The sequence below is a fragment of the Pinus tabuliformis genome, chromosome 3_2, assembly GCF_031772625.1.
Source record: "Pinus tabuliformis cultivar Carrire ecotype Pingquan chromosome 3_2, CPIR1, whole genome shotgun sequence".
NCBI lineage: Eukaryota > Viridiplantae > Streptophyta > Pinopsida > Pinales > Pinaceae > Pinus > Pinus tabuliformis.
The window spans coordinates 148,154,898-148,173,658 of NC_142302.1; positions in this window are offsets into that span (position 1 = coordinate 148,154,898).

Below are 18,761 nucleotides of genomic sequence, written 5' to 3' on the forward strand. Positions count from 1 at the left end.
CCCAGTCTTTACCAATTTTATGTAGGCTATCCAACACCAGCAATTTAACCAGACCATGATGAAAAAGAGATGTTTCATAAGCATCTTTCTTTAACTGAATCTTATCACACATCTTGCTAATACTCCTGAACAAGTAAAAAGGTATGTCTATTGAACTCTTACCAGTGAAGTGTAACAGCAGCTTGAAGTGGTATGAGTAAACTTTGTTGTACCTACCCTCACATGTCAGGTACTTCTGGATACATGTCAATAGCATAGCATAATTCTCCTTTAGATAGCTCCTTGGGACAGCTTTAGTGAGATCTTCATCTACATAAGGTGCCTTCAAGAACTCCTTACACGGACCCATGTCAAACTTGAAATTCTTGAACCACTCTTGGCCACCCCTCGGGATTTCTGTGACAGTAGAAATGACTTCAGGGGACACCGGAAACTCCAACATGGCCACCTTCGAATTCAGTCCAGTGAAGTTCAATGCAAATGCCTTGGTCACTTCTGCATGTCCACCCTTTAATTTTTCACAAAATCGCCAACAACCAGCACTTCGAAATGCCTTTGCTACCTCCTCATTCCTGAGAGTTACATCTAACCCCTCCGGCTCTGTTCTCACACATTTACCAGAACGGTGCTCCTTTCTTTCCATGCTTCTTTAAGTATTTTTACACAAGGGAATGATGGTGGTTTGCAGCGCGAAAACAATCTTTAGCTGTAGAGAGCAGGCTCGCTTGCAGTAGTCCGTTTAAAACAAAGCTCAGGCTTTTCATATAGCAAAAACATTCATATGATATAAAGGACTCATTATGAAATGACCATCTCCTATAACGTCCTTCAAACTGACACACAACTATATGACTTCGGACCTTATGGCAAAATAATGGCTAATCATGACATAGAAAGGGTGTGAAAAGACAATCATGACCGGATTTGTGACTCACTACTCTCGGATTAGACATTCAGAGAAAAACGCTGCAAAAAACCCTGAAACTCCGATTTCGTAGCGCGGGCAGTTCAAATTTAAGAGGATGCGCTACGAAATTGCTGACAAACAGAGCGCTACGAAAACACGCAAACATTATTTCGCAGCAAAACTGACCAATCACACCCGCGCTGCGAAACTGCGCAAGTACCAAAGACATCATACCCGCGCTGCGAAACTGCGCAAAGTACCAATGACATGACATGACATAACTAACAATGATGGAGGGTGTCTAATGATCTTGCCTTTACACGAATTCTCATCCACAACTCTTGAATTTCAAATTTGAAATTGACATAAACTAATAAACCTATTTACAAGACTTCAAGACTTTATAAAAACTTATGGACAACCTTATATACATGAACTATAGTTCCTAGTGATAACAGTGGCTCCACTAGGGATAGTGTGCCCCTGCGGTACACTAAGAACACGTAGTACCAGTGCCTTATCCATTTATTGCACTCACATCTGGCTGATAAGCATTCCTTTCAAACTTTGTGGGCCTTCTCCTCGGGCTAAAGTCTTCTAGTTCAGCTTGTCACTTATTACTAACACACAACACTCCCAAAACAATGATTATTTACAATGATCATGGATTACTTGGCAGATTTTTCACTGATAATAATGCTTTAAGAACCTGCCATTGACAGGCCCACCAGCATACTGTGATCCATCAACTTCTTGTAAAATATAAGTATTGTTTCCATGGAAAGCAGAGATCAAATATGGCCCCTTCCATAAATTCTCAAATTTGCCATGTTTGCCCTTTTCTTCAATCTTGGCTTCCCACTTCAAAACCTTGTCATCAATCTGAAAGGTCACATCTTTAATCTTCTTGTCAAAAGCCCTCTTGACTCTATTCTGATTTTGTTGATAATCTTCAACCACTTCATTCCTTTTTTCTTGTAATGCTATCAATTGATTAATCCTCCGCTGTATAGCATTTGGCTCTTCCTCAAGTCCTTGAATTAATTTCATAACTGGGACACCAAGAGACGTTGGAAAAATAGCTTCTGCTCCATACACAAGTTCATAAGGTGAGGTTCCAATAGATCTTTTAGTGCATATGCGATCAGCCCACAATGCATACTTCAGTTTCAAGTGCCAAGTTTTCTTGTTTTCTTGCAGCAATTTTTTGATAATCCTCACAAGACTCTTATTTGAACTTTCAGCTAGACCGTTGCCTTGTGGATAATAGGCTGTTGAGTGACCAAGAGAAATATGGTATTGGTGGCAAAAGTTTATCATTCTCTTAGACTTAAAAGCCTGAGCATTATCTGTGATAAGCTTGAGTGGACATCCAAACCTTGATAAAATATTGTTCTCTAAGAAGGAAATAATGACTGCATCATTAGCTTGTCTAGTTGGTACTGCCTCTATCCACTTTGTGAAATAATCAGTAGCTGTAAGTATCCACCGATGTTGGCCTGATGAAGAGGGATGTATCTCACCTATAAAATCTAGCCCCCACTGCTGAAAGGGCGCTTCTACATAAATAGGAACTAGAGGCATAGGCATGAGCTTCCTTTTACCTTCAAACAACTGACATTCATGACAGGCTGCAACCTTTTTATAAATATCTTTGAACATGGTGGGCCAAAAATACCCAGCTCTCAATATTTTATTAGCAGTAGCCTTCCAATAATGGTGACCTCCACAATCTCCCTTATGAAATTCCTCAATCACCCTATCAGCCTCCTCTTCAATCAAACAACTTAATAGAATTCCGCCAGCATCCTTCCAAAATAAATTCTGCTCATAAACAAAGTATCTAAGGGATTTCAGCTTGATGAAACGAGCTCTAGACTTGGAAAGATTGTCAGGGGCTCTGTTGTGCTGTAGAACAAATGAGACATCCTTATACCATTCAGATATCAGAAATTTTTCATTAATTTGAACCAACTCTTCCTCTTCTTCAAAAATTTCTGATATTTCTGCATTAAAATTAATGTCACTGCAGTCTAGATTTGAGTGAGTTAGCAGCTCTGCCAATCCTTGACCTTTCACTAATTTAGTTGGCCTAATTTCAATATCATATTCCAGCAATTTGGCTATCCATTTCCCTCTTTTACCATCCGGGTCTGCTTGTGTGAGAATTTCTTTAATAACAGCACTTGGCACAAATGCAATAATATGAGAATGTAGCACATAGATTCTAAAATCTTTGATTGCCTTTACCAAAGCATATGCTTGCTTTTCTAAAATGTTATACTTTAATTCAGCATTTGCCAATGTTTTACTAAAGAATGAGATAGGCTGCTCAGTACCTTGATTTCCTTTCTGTAAAAGAACTCCAGCAATTGTATCCTCAGAGGCATAGGTGAATATTAAAAATTCCTTGGAGAAATCAGGGCTAATAAGAACCGGCGCTTGAGTGAGTGCTTTTTTAATTTCTTCAAATGACTTTCTTGCCTCAGCTGTCCACTTGAAGTCTGCTCCCTTCTTTAGCATTTTTGTGATGTGCTTAACCACCTCTGCAAAGTTGGGAATGAACCTCCTAACAAAATTAACTTTACCAAGAAAAGACTGAACTTCTTTCTTACTCCTTGGCAAATCCAGCCTTGAAATAGCACTAACTCTATTTGGATCTATCTTAATGCCTTCTTGAGAAATGATATGCCCAAGCAACTTACCAGAAGTCAAAGCAAAGATACTTTTAGTTGGATTCAAAGAAATGCCGAACCTTCTACACTTTAATAATATCTTTTCCAGATGCTTTAAATGATCCTCCTCTCTCTTTGAAAAGACTGTGATATCATCAAGGTATACCACTACTGATTTATCTTTTTCCTCTGCAAAAGCAATGTCCATGGCCCTTTGGAAAGTCGCCCCTGCATTCATGAGGCCAAAAGGCATCTTAGCATACATAAAGGTGCCCCATGGTGTAGTGAAGGCTGTCTTCTCCTGATCTTCTGGATGAACAAGGATCTGATTGTATCCTGAGAAGCCATCTAACATTGACATTCTTTGAGAGCCAACAATATTCTGCAACATAAGATCCATTTTAGGAAGAGGATAATTGTCTTTCAGTGAAGCCTTGTTCAAATTCCTAAAGTCTATGCAAATCCTTATTTCTCCGTTCTTTTTCCTAACTGGTACCAAGTTGGCTAACCAATTTGAAAATCTGATAGGAACAATAATCTTTGCATCAAACAGCTTCTTGACTTCTTTCTCAATTAATGGCATTAGCAGAGGATTTATTCTTCTCAATTTTTGCTTAAAAGGTTTCTCATTTGGCTTGATGGGGATTGTATGTTGTATAACTGAGGAATCATATTGTTTGAGATCAGTATAATTCCATGCAAACACATCAATGAACCTCTTCATTAGATCAATGTATTTAACCTTTAGATCAGCTGATAAAAATTTTGAAATTTTGACCAATTTAGGCGCTACTAAATCACCTAGATTGCAGTTCTCTATCTCCTCTTCATTTGCTTGCAACCTTGGCGCCTTAAAAACATCATTCTGATCAAAAAGCTTCTCAAGTGGAATCAGACCTTTAGGAATAAGATTATTTTGCAGCTGTAACACCTCAGATTTTTCTTTTGTTTCTACTAACATGTTTTGCTGATCAATTTGACAATGCTCAAATTCTCCTTTCAATTCTATGAAACTTTTCACCTGCTGGTCATCTTCAAAGACTTGCCAATTTAATATATTATCAGGGATTACTGGCCTATGGCGGACTTTGACTTCATAACTATCAGAAGCATGTTTGGGAATGACAAAAAGACTAGCTGCTACAGCAAGAGAATCTGCCATAGAATTCTGCTCTCTGGTTTTGATATTGAAAGTGTATGATTGAAACTTTTCCAACAATTCTAACACCAAGTTCCTATAAGCTCTCATTCTTGCATCTTTTGTTTGATAAACACCTTGAACTTGCTTTATAACTAGCTCAGAGTCCCCATAAACAGCAATGTTTTTTGCCTTGAACTCAATCAAATTTTCTAAGCCTAAAACCAAGGACTCATACTCGGCCATGTTATTTGTGCAATCAAAATTGAGCTTATAAGACAGGAACTTACTTTCATCAGCTGGACTCATGATCCAAATTCCAGCGCCAGCTCCTTCCTTCCCTGCTGCTCCATCAAAATACAAAGACCAGCAACCAGAAATATCTTCTTCATTACTTTGCTGCAACTCTTCACACTGATTTTCTGCTTTTTCTTTCTGTGATTCTTCTCCCACTGATTCATTAAATAGAATGGCTGATCCCAAGCCTGTGTCACAAGAATAGATAGGAAAATTCTGTGGTTTATCCTTGCTACTCACCATATATGCCATCCTTGTTTCCCGGTATAACCTTCTCTGCTCTCCAAATACTGGAATAGTAGCATAAGTCAAATCCATTTGCATGGTACCTTTAATTTTAGCTGCCCATGACCTTGAAAGTAATATTCCAAATTTAGGTGGAACATCAGCCACAACAATATCCATGACAGTGGTTTTAGCTGGGATTTGTGTAAGTGCCACAACAACATCCTTAATTAACCCAATACAATGAACCCTCTTAGAATCAAAAGAAAATAAGTCTTTATAAGGTCTAGTCACTTCCAATCCTAACCTTTCCATAATGACTTTGGGCATAAGATTATGAGATGCTCCTGAGTCCAACATGGCATTATGAAGAGTCATTTCATGTATATTGATGCTTATATAAAAAGGAGGAAATTCATCATTTTGCTCATCTTCCAACCTTGGGCCTAAACAAATGATAGGATTGTCTTCTTGCAAATTTAAAATATCAGCTCCTCCTGGGGGAGAATTAAGCATTTCCACAATCTTGCTTCTATACTTGTTTACTTTCAAAATTTCATTAAATGGGACTGATATTTTGATTTTAGAAATCTCATTTTCTATATTGAACACTGGAGTAGACCTCTCGATTTCCTTAGGAAGAACTAGAGTTTGATTATCTTTCTTTTCAATAGGAGCATCACCTTTTTCTTCAGCTTGTTTTGGCTTTTCTTTTTTATCTTCCACTGCTTTTGAAATATTCTTCTTAGGCTGACCCTTGTTTGCTGTAATGGGGACATCTCTATTTCTGAGGTTATATTGCTTTTGAATTTCAAATATGGCATGCTGATAACCCTTTAGGAAATCTGAAGGTTCTTCTTCAACTTTTTGTTGGCTAGACTCATCATGTTCCTCTTTTGTTAGAAAGATCTCTGAATCTTCTTCACCAAGACAATGAATAGATTCTTCAGGTTCCTCAGATTCTTCTTCTCCATCTACCATATTTTGCTGAAACGGAGGTCTTACAGGAGGATCAGCTTGTTGATTTCTATTCTCCCTTGGCCTTTGTTGATTTTGTGGCCTTCTAAACTGAGGATTTCTAAACCGAGGTTCTTGTTGTGCCTGAGGAGCAGCAGTATTCCCAAGTGCTAATTGGTCCATCAATTTTTCCATAGTCTTTATCATGGTTTCAACTTTATCCTCTTGAGCAGAAGTAGAAGGCCTTTCCTCTTCCTTTATCTTGGTCTTAGCCATCTTGGACTTTTTAGCAGCAAGTATATTCACCTCTACTTTGATAGCATCATTTTGCATGTCAGCCAATGTAGCAGACTCTCTTTCTCTGAGTAAAAGAGAGAAGTCAGAATCAAAGGACTCAGCATATCTTAATTGTGCCAAAGCTCCAGGAGGTTTCAAGTGAGCTGGAATAGAATTATAAATCTTGTTAAACCTCTTAGAAAAATTTTGAATAGTCTCATCTGGAGTTCTTCTTAAATTATTGTATTCAGTGAGAGCCTGAACTGGATTAGTTCTATTTCCCCACTTCCTCAGAAAGCTATCTTCAAACTCAGCCCAACTGTGAATGCTACCAGCTCCCAAGGCCTTGAACCATTTCCTAACCTCTCCAATGAAAGACTGAGCAAACAATCTCAATTTGACATCTTCATCATCCACTTCATACCTATCAATAAAGTCATTGAATCTATCCACATGCTCTTCAGCTGTAATGTCCTCATCTCCTCCCCATGTTGGAATCCTAGCAGCATATTTATTTGGTAAATCATGCAGAACAGCAGGAAGAGCCAAAGGAGCATACCTAGCAGGTACGGCCATAATGAAAGGAGGAAGAGTGACAATAGGTATGTTATGACCAGAACTAGTATGAAATGTGGCTTGAGGGCTATTTGGACTTGCAGAGGCAGAGGACAAAATATGAGTACGAAAAGGACTATTAGGACTTTGTAAACCACTAACAAAAGAACTCCAATTTGGGAGAGGTAAACCAATCTTTGAGTTGAGCAGAATTTCAAAAGGGTCAAGCTCCTTGAGCTGTTTTAAATCTTCTTTCTCTAATAATAGCTCAGAAGAAACAATTTCCCAAAACTCCTCTTTATCTTTATGTGAAATTAAAGAAGAAGTATCAATACCTCTCTTTTGTAGATCCAAAATAATACCAATTAATTCTTCTTCATTTTCAGACCTTAATATGACCTCTTGAACTTTATCATCAACAAGTTTATTCTCAGGACTCCTAGAAAACTCAGTAAATAATGACTTTGAAATACTTGAAGTACCTGGTATATCAGAGAATCTTTGTTTACTCCTTGAGATGATATTAGGATTTTCCACAGGACTAGGTGGATTTGGATCAGGGTTACTCCTTGTGTACCTTCCTTTCGAAGCCACCTTTAAACTTTTAAAGAACAAATGGAGTCACCAAGGTAGAATGCAGCCTCGAAAATCATTTGAACTCCTGCTACCCTCAGAAATTCAATCTTAAGCTCCCGGCAGACGCACCAAAATGTTATCACAAAATCACTACTGAGGGCTGCAACCAAGCAAGATTTCATGTAACTCTTTCAAACCTAACTTTAGATCAAAGATTAGCCTCTTTGATCAGAGAGGGCTCTCTCACAAACTCTTGATAAAATCCTTCAAACACTAGATGGCTAACTCTTTATTCACTTATGAAAGCATAACTGGTTGGAAACACATCAAACTGGTTCTCATTGGGCTATGGAGTCTATAATATTAAGTAAACAAGGAAAACACAGTGATCTCATGGAAATCAAGGCTCTTAGCATTACATGTCAAACATACTCCACCAAAACATAGCTTGCTGAACACACAGGAAGTCAGAGCATAAGATTATGAATTCTGAGTGATTGCATTACAACAAGACTATAAAAGAACATAAAGTATAAAACACCATCATTATATTTGAACATGACAATCCATCGAGAATCTTGAGAAGAGAATAACTCTGTTTTACTATTACTGTCAAAAAAGGTCTTACAATGGCCCAAAACAACTCTGTTTTTCTATAAAGTATCCAACCTTTTTTACATAAAAGTTATTCCTATATATAGCCAATCAAAACACTACTGCATGAGACTCCTCAACAAGCATGAAGGGAGCTCGGAATTTTGACATTAATGACCTTAACTATATCATAAACAAACTAATTGATTACAAGAGATATGGTGCTACGAAAACAGAGGACTCCATCACATTGGCACTTTAAGTCTTTCTCCTCGTATACTTTGCTGCGTTCTTGGAGCTTGCCACCTGTAGCATTACAATAATAACCAAACCAAACTGACAGCAGATTCAATGTATGAACAGCTTCGGATGCCTGATGCATAGATGATTCATCAACCAATAAGAAAATGAAGCCTATATTCACGGTTGCTGCCTCCCATCGGTGTTCATGTATTAATGATCCAGTTTCAAGCCATTTAATCCTTGGATAGTCCCGTGTGATTGAAGAAAACTCATGATCTGGCCATCCCATAACTAGACAAGTGTATCACTTAACACCTCAGCAGCTCTATCATAACCCTAAAAACTCGGACATAAAGTGAAACTTTCAACAAAAGATAAAACTTCACCTTTTCTTCGAATACTTACACCTGGCATCCTTTTTTAAACATCTGACTGACTTTCTATAGTCTCCATGCTGGCATTAAGTCATCTCTTTAAACATTTGCTGACCTCAGCATTCAAACTCAAGTTTTCAATATAAACAGTCATCTACAGCAGTTTCGTAGCGCGCTACGAAACTGCTGTAGGTCATCAAAATTAAACACATGAACCTTACAGCAACAATAACTCAAGTCTGTGATTTCTTCAGTCATTCTATACAGGTGCAAGGACATCAAAAAGTCTCAAAAAGCTTTTAAAAAGATGATAACCAAAATATATCAAAATTTGGGAAGCACATTCCTCCTTGGATCATTTAGCTAGTTTGTCTAGCTTCCCTTTCAGGCTGATGACTTCTTCCTTCAACTTCTTGTTCTCTGCTCTTAGACTTGCATTCATTTGTTTCATAATCTTTGCCTGCTTCAGAGCTGGCACTGTCCATACATAGGCATCAGATACTGAGCTAGCTTGACTGATCAAACTTGTTTTACCTTTCATTACAGCTTTCTTATAGCTTGTATATTTTACTGCCTTTTCTTTAAAAACATTTTGAACCTGAGGTATTTCCTTACTTGCTCCAGCTTGTTTCTTAATGGCAATCACATTTCCACTTTGACTGATAACAACCTTATTATCCTTGTTCTTGCTTTTAGCTGCTTGGACTGTTTCAGAGAAGATTTCAAGTGCCTCTGTCCTAGGCATTTCCGAAGGTGCTTTCTCTTTCTGAGCTCTCTCCACTTCTTTAATTTGCCTTCTAGTCACTGGTCTGCGTGGTTTAAAGGCATATTCTTCACTTGGTTCTTCAAACTTTAACCTTTTAGAAGCCCTTGACCTTTTAGAACTTTCAGGTGAGGATTGTGTTAGATCAATATGCATTGGTGGTACCAATTGATCTTGCTCAAGTTCAAGTGGTTCAATTTGGATTGGATGATCTTGTTCCAATTCAATGGCTTCAAGTAAGTCATTTAAACTACCCTTTGAAATAGGACTTTCTTCCACAGGGACTGACTTTCCTTTTTCTTTGCTTAGTTGGCCTCTAGTTTTCACCCTTGAAACCCTTTCAACTTCACTGGATTTAGCTTCATCTTTTCTTTTGTGAGTCTTCTGTTTTGATGACTGAGGTGTTTCCTTAGGAGATGACTTAGGGGTTTCCTTTTCAGATACTCTAGATGATTTTGGAGTTTTATCTACTGATGCTTCAAGTATCTCTTTAACTGCTGGCTTAGGAAGGTTCTTCATTGATGCTTCAGGTGTTTCTTTAACTGTTACAGACCTCTCTGATTTCTTTGTTTTAGCTTTGGGCTTCTTATGGTCTATTATTTCTCTCCTAATTTCAGCCAAAGTAGTTTCCTCACTCCTTTCTTCTCTTTCTCTTACAGGTAATGGAGTGAGGCCCGTTTTACTTGGGAAACCGGCCATAAACACAAATGAATCCCAGTCTTTACCAATTTTATGTAGGCTATCCAACACCAGCAATTTAACCAGACCATGATGAAAAAGAGATGTTTCATAAGCATCTTTCTTTAACTGAATCTTATCACACATCTTGCTAATACTCCTGAACAAGTAAAAAGGTATGTCTATTGAACTCTTACCAGTGAAGTGTAACAGCAGCTTGAAGTGGTATGAGTAAACTTTCTTGTACCTACCCTCACATGTCAGGTACTTCTGGATACATGTCAATAGCATAGCATAATTCTCCTTTAGATAGCTCCTTGGGACAGCTTTAGTGAGATCTTCATCTACATAAGGTGCCTTCAAGAACTCCTTACACGGACCCATGTCAAACTTGAAATTCTTGAACCACTCTTGGCCACCCCTCGGGATTTCTGTGAAAGTAGAAATGACTTCAGGGGACACCGGAAACTCCAACATGGCCACCTTCGAATTCAGTCCAGTGAAGTTCAATGCAAATGCCTTGGTCACTTCTGCATGTCCACCCTTTAATTTTTCACAAAATCGCCAACAACCAGCACTTCGAAATGCCTTTGCTACCTCCTCATTCCTGAGAGTTACATCTAACCCCTCCGGCTCTGTTCTCACACATTTACCAGAACGGTGCTCCTTTCTTTCCATGCTTCTTTAAGTATTTTTACACAAGGGAATGATGGTGGTTTGCAGCGCGAAAACAATCTTTAGCTGTAGAGAGCAGGCTCGCTTGCAGTAGTCCGTTTAAAACAAAGCTCAGGCTTTTCATATAGCAAAAACATTCATATGATATAAAGGACTCATTATGAAATGACCATCTCCTATAATGTCCTTCAAACTGACACACAACTATATGACTTCGGACCTTATGGCAAAATAATGGCTAATCATGACATAGAAAGGGTGTGAAAAGACAATCATGACCGGATTTGTGACTCACTACTCTCGGATTAGACATTCAGAGAAAAACGCTGCAAAAAACCCTGAAACTCCGATTTCGTAGCGCGGGCAGTTCAAATTTAAGAGGATGCGCTACGAAATTGCTGACAAACAGAGCGCTACGAAAACACGCAAACATTATTTCGCAGCAAAACTGACCAATCACACCCGCGCTGCGAAACTGCGCAAGTACCAAAGACATCATACCCGCGCTGCGAAACTGCGCAAAGTACCAATGACATGACATGACATAACTAACAATGATGGAGGGTGTCTAATGATCTTGCCTTTACACGAATTCTCATCCACAACTCTTGAATTTCAAATTTGAAATTGACATAAACTAATAAACCTATTTACAAGACTTCAAGACTTTATAAAAACTTATGGACAACCTTATATATATGAACTATAGTTCCTAGTGATAACAGTATGAATGTAATAATGCAGTGGGAGAAAGGAAATGATGTAGTGCCAATCTATATAGGCATTGCATACATGAATTAAATGGACTAAATTGTTGGGTTTGGAAAGAGGTGTCACCATACCAAGGAGTGGCTAGGGATATTATACACTGATGCTCATCTAGAAGAGACTGTGATGCAAAGACACAATTGATGGATGGACTGGGTTGTTGAGGTAAGAAGTAGGAATTATTGGGTGGATCATCCCTAGGATGATCTGGAGTAGTATGGGACTCCAAAAGTTCTTCATGATGGGGAAGAATAATGGTACTAGAGTCTATACTACCATATGAAACTAATGGTGAAGTGAATCCTAAATCATCACCATAGAAATGAGAAACATGGTTCACATACACAATGTCTACAAGGGTAGACTGATGAGTAGTGAATTAAGGTTCCACTGATGTTGAGACTAAAACAAAACGGGACATAGAAGGTATGTATGTATGTATGTTTATGATTAGATGCCAAAGTAGGGTATGAAGATGTCAATACTATAGTCATGATAAAATATGGAGGATATGTATAATATTCTTGGCCATTTCCACATCAAGGGGACCAATCTCAATGATTAGTTGATTGGTTTCCTTCCCTAGCATAGGGGAGGAACCAAGGCTACAATTAGAGGACTAGAGACTCCATTATGAGTGGATTGCAATTCTCACACAACAATTAATGTATCACAAAAATGTTCAAGTCTAGGCTAGTAATGGTAATAGTGATTATATGTGTTGCACAAAGCATAAAGGTGGTTGTGCATAATGATTTGTTACACTTAGATGATTTAGGAAGAGTGACTTGTATCACTAGAAAATTTGAATATGATTCTCAATTGTCTAGGCTGATAAGCTCGTTGAGATTAAGAAGAGAAGGAAGGTCATTAGTATCATGGCCATGAATATCACACAAAGCACAAGGAAGTGAAGGCTTTGATGCAACAACTTTGGTGGCCACACCTTGAGATGTCTTCTTAGTGCCCCCTTTCTTCTTGGCCTTGCCCCCTAGTTTTCATATGCTTGCATAACATGAGAAAAAGCTAGTTGGGGTTTGGCTGGAATTGAAGCAGTGGATGGGCTATTAGGAATAACTCAAATGGGTGTTAATTTCAAGTAAAGTTGTAGCTAAGAGGGCATTGTAGGAGTTTGAGGATCCAAGTACCACATTGGAATCCCTAATATAAGGTTTGGAAAATTAAATATGGCTATCATTAGTGTGATAAACATTCCCAACAGTGGGAATAGGAAAGGAATCTAGCCACATGGGTAGTGACAAAGGGGGATGCCCCCATTCAAAGTTGTTGAATTTGTAGGGGTATATTTTTGAGGAGCTAGCTACAAAAGGGAATATATACCTCTATGATGCTTGGTATCTAGACACCATGGACACTTGAGAGGAGCTAGGTCCACTAATATAAGGTGATGGAATGTAGTAAGCCCCAAGAAGTGAAGAGTATTTGTAGATCCCACGGATGATTTCAGTAAAGGAAGGCATATTTTAGTGGCCAATCATCAAGGAGATCACATTATCAAGACCAACCTAAATCTTAGGGTCATAGTACATGATTTAGTTTATGATGACTATCTTCCCATTATGAGGGAATCTCATTGTGTAGTAAATAGATGAGAATACTTCCTTCATGGTGTAGATGAAGCTATGATAAAAGAGGATATTGTTCGTTTTAACCTTATACAATTTATTTTGTGTTTGAGGTTTCTACGAGTCTCATGTTTGTGTAGATTTTCTTCCGGATCAATCGCATTAATTAATTAAAATACAATTTAATTACTAAAAAAAATTATTAATTAAAATACAAAATATGCAATGGAAAACATACATTAACATAAAAAATTATCATGGAAACCCAAAACTGGGAAAACCAAAAATATTTTTTAATATATCTTTGAATGATTATATAACTGTTATACAATTCCCTCTTAAAAGAGGGTTTCCTTCCAGGGAAAAAAAACCCTAACATAAATTCTACCATCAGACCTACGATCTATTGATGAATATTCCAAATTAAATATGAAATTCTAATATTTTACAAGGAAAAATTTCCAAACATTTTTCTTCGGAGGCACTACCATTGAAATCCTCCATTAGGGGGGCTCCATAAAAGTGTCACTTCCCCCCTTGGACCCCCCTATGATGATAGCTATATTAGACGTATTGCTGTCATTGATGACAACTAGTGTAATTTATGTCAAAGGGTAAGTCAAAGGAAGCAACATGATAGTTTGATGACAATTTGATAGTTTGATGGCTTGACAATATCACATCAAATGATGTCAAAGTGGTTCAAATTTTATTGAGATTTTATTGAATATATGTTGTTCAAATGAATCCATAGATGGTATGGTTGGATAGTCCTCTCCAACACCTTTCCAACGGTCCATCACACATGGCCAAAATCTTCTCGAATGAGAAGATATGTTAGTTTGAAAATCACATTGGAGGAAAGGGTGAAAAGGGTTCAAACCCAAAATTAATTAAAGGTCATGCAAGTCCCATATAAGATCTATGCTTCTTTACTAGGTAATCAACGATGCTTGGCCCCAACTTGCATCATGTTTAATAGGTTAAAGTTCATGCAACTTGAGTAGATCCATCGATCAGAAATGATCTTTGGTTTGACATGTGAAGGATCATGTGCATACGTGCACGATTTTTAACAAAGGTCAATCGACCCCCTGCTCACCATGTGGATGTGTCACATAGGCATGTAAAAGGAAAACCCACATAGTGAGATGCGACAACCTAAGACTGACTCTCAATAACGTCATGGACATGATGACATGGCAACATGAAATAGTGATACGTAGCATGTTGATTTGGAAAATTTGGTTTTGCTAATGGGGTGATTTTTTGGTGACACATGACACCTCTCAAGGAGTGCCACATGGTAGTGGTGATGTCATGCTAACATTAACATCAAATTGATTATGGACCATTAGGTCTGTGTCACATAGTATGGTCACATGAGCTCCAAAATTTAAACCTATGCCAGCCTAAATATTCAAATTTGTGTCATCTCGGGAGGCATTCAGACACACAAACATATATGTGTGTGTCCATGGTGCCAAATGCAAGTGAGAAATATGTAGGAAGCAAAAAATCCTGAAGGTGACTTTGGTTGTTTGAAGCACAAATATTTCTCGAAGGCATTGTTTGGAATAATTGTTTGGAGGATCGAAGGTTCTATAACGTTATGTGTTCCTCAAAGGCATTGCTTATTTGCATGGCTCAATTTCATTGTAGAATGTGTTAGAAACAAGGGAGATAATGAGAGGGGGGTGGGGTATATCAATATTGTGAGAATTTTAAAATTTTCTTTTACAAGTAAAGAATCCTAAGACACCAATAAACACTTCAACAATCATTCATATAGGCATCACAAGCATCAACATAAGAATCACCCATAGATTCTTCAATTACTTTCACAAAGGTAAGATTTTACTTTCTATTACAAAGTTCTCTAGATACAACCATAACGAAGCAACTATTCCATAATTTATCAGCTACTATTGAAAGGAGCAACTACCCCTAGTTTATCAACTCACACTGAAAGGAGAAACTACCCCCTACTTGTTTACCAACCACTACTAGAAGGAGCTACAACCCCTGATCTGCAAGCTACTACTTGCTTGACCTTCTTGATTCATCTTTCATTCAATTTTCAAACTCAAATAATGAAGGACACTCTCTTTCATAAAACAAATTAATTCCTCCTCAATCACATACATCAATTGCCACAAAATCACCTTCAACATGATCTCTAATCAACACACACAACAACAACACCAATAATAACAACATTAACCTCTAAACAAATAAATTCTCAAAAATTAAATTATTCTTATAAAGACTTTGAGCTGATACTTTTAGGTTTAAACACTTTAATTATCTTTAGTTCTTATTCATGCATAAACTCTTATTTTCAACTCATCTAGATGTATTCAATTAGTCTTCAAAATAACATCTTCTATCTATGTGAGAGAAAATGTGCTAAACTGCCCAAATTTGCAATTACGAAATATATCATGGTTTAGATAGACTTCTATATGTAGTTCCAACTTCAGTTGACCTCTAGTTTTGGCCAATATTGCTAAATCTGTCTCATATAAGTGATTGAAGACTTCCACAATTATTCATATTGTTGTTGGAGTTTTCCGGAAGTGAATTGTGTAATGTTTTTTTATCCATCCAATGTTTCAGATGGTTAGCCCATCCATCATCAGGGACCCAAGAGATTTTATGAGTAAACAAGTGTTGAGAGCCTTTTTATGGGATAAAAGGAACAAAGTATCTGTTAGGTTAACATATAGAGAATAAATTTGGTCAAGTTCAAATAATAAAAAATATTAAATTTATTGATAAGTGAAATAGGTATTTGACCAAATTGACATTTAAGAAATTTAAGTCAAATTAAATTAATTAAAAGTAATAATTGTAATTTGTATTTTACCAAATTCTCAAAGAATAATATTTTTTAAAAATAGAATAAGAATTAATTAAAAAAGAAATAAGAATTAATCAAAATTTAAAAATAATCAATAATTAACTAATTTATAATAAATAAAAATTAATAATAAAATAATATCTATTAGTTGAAAATAATAATTAATTAGAATTAAAACTTAAAGCATAATTAACTTAATATGAATTGAAATAAGTATTAATAAAAATAAAATAGAACTAGCTGAAATTTTATTTATTTATTTATAATAACAACAATGATCAAACTTCTACCAGACTTCGAATCTTCTTGACATGTTAAGTCAACCTAACTATGGTGACCTTGGAGTACTTCTTTCCCTTCTTTTTGATGATATAAATAATATTTTGAAGAATCACATTTAGATTCCTATTTTCTTAAAGTTTGATAGACCGCATTGGTCTTAGTGGACATTAATCATCATCATCAATAATTTAATTAATAAAACAATATGAAAATTATTTAAATAGACTAAATTTGAGATTAGAATTAGTTAAATGGACTAAATTTGAGAATTCGTTAAATCAACTAGTTCTAATTAACTAATTCTTATATTATTTTGTAAATTAAATTATTAAAAATAAATAAATAAAATTTCAGCTAATTCTATTTTATTTTAATTTTAATTAATTCTTATTTGAATTCTTTTTTCAATTCTTATTATAATTAATTATGCTTTAATTATTAATTCTTATTTTCAATTAACAGATATTATTTTATTATTAATTCTGATTTATTATAAATTAGTTAATTATTAATAATTTTTAAATTTTGATTAATTCTTATTTATTCTATTTTTAAGAATTATTATCATTCAAAATTCAATTGGGAATTCATGGGACAAAATCCGAAAAAGGGCTTCAAAGTTCTATCATGATGCCCCCTTTGTCTAAATGAAGAAGAGGAAATAGATCACCTTTTGAACTCATGCCCGATGGCAGATGAGCTTTGGACACAAGTGGAAAATCTTTTGGAGCACAAGATCGTTCGGGCAACGGTCCAAAATAATCTTTGGAGCTATGGCGTTGGAACCTGTTCAAAAATCCTATAGTCAATAGAGCATCATGCTTATCCCAAGGTTTCACTTTGTGGAACCTATGGAGAGCTAGGAATAAAGCAGTCTTCCACTCAAGTCCTATACGAATTAATTACATTTGGGTAGAGACCAAGCTTAATAGCAAAGGGACCAACCTTGTGGAACGTTGGGCAGATGATGACCAGAAGGGGGATGGAAGAGAGGCCCATATTCTTCGAGACCTTGATCTTCACCCCTCTACCTCCTCTTCGACCATTCTTGGCAGTGAGCGGTGAAGAGACCCTCGACAGACAACTTTCTTTGTCCCCCTCAAGGCTTCACCAAAATAAACTTTGATGGCACCTCCAAAGGTAATCTCGGCCCTACTGGGTTGGGTGGTCTAATTCGAGACATGGAAACGAAAACTCTCAAGTATTTACGATGGCATGTGGCACCACTACCAACAATGTTGATGAGTTTTTGGCTTTAGAGAAGGGTCTCCACCTTGCGTTAGAAATGAGCATCACAAATCTCCAAGTCTCAGGGGACTCGTAGCTGGTAATCTCTATTATTCAAAAAATTATTAATGGTTCTCCTCTGGATAATCTTCAAGAGCTGGCGATTGGCGTATATTTGTGAAAGAGTCTAGGCTCATTGTCCCTCCTTTGACTACGTGATCATGGAACACGTCAGACAGTGAGGAAAAAAGATGCTAATAAGCTAGCCAACTGGGAAGCAACCACAACGATCAGGATCTCCTTTCCAATTGGTCACTTCCCTTCAACTCACCGATGTTAGACGAACTCATTCAAATCATTTCCAGAGAAGAGGCTTTCCCTCTTCGTCCTAAACCGGAGGGCATGTTGTCTATGGCTTTAGTTGGTTTCAGGTTTAATCACTTTGCATTCTCTGGGTTTCTCGCCTTTGTCTTTTGGTGGGTTCTTCTTGGGTTGTATGTGTATGGTTTCCGCCGCTTCTAGTGGTGTTCTAGTGTTGTTGTTTCCTTTTGGGTCGCAGAATTGGCTCAGGGGTGGTGTTAGTCTTTGGGCGTTTTCATCTCTTGATTCTTCCCAATCAGGGTCACTGGTTTCAGACCTCCCTTTGACGTTTCTTTGTGGTTTTGGCATCGGTATGGATTCTAGGAGCTCGCTTTTCATATCTCTGTTATGTGATATTTTATATTCACCTTCTAGCCTTTTCCATTGTGGATTCATTCGCTTGGTCTGATTTAGTTCGGTTCTAGTTTGGTGGTGAATTTCCCATGGAGGGAATTACTGTGTTGGATTCTCTTACCCTCTCAGTCTGTGGCGGGGTTTGCCTGGACTCTAGCGGAAGGTGGTTTCTCATTGGGGCTCTCGATCCTTGCCTGTGTGCTGCTAGGTTCATTCAGTTGGCCTTTGGTTCAACTCGGATATTGCCTCCAGGACCTTAAATTCCTTTTGTATTTCATCATGAAGCCTAGTCCTTTCTCTTCGCATGTCCTGGCCTGAAAAATATGGAAGTTTCACCTACTCTTGTCATTTCTCAAGGTGGCGCAACATATGTGAGTGGTCTAAGCTC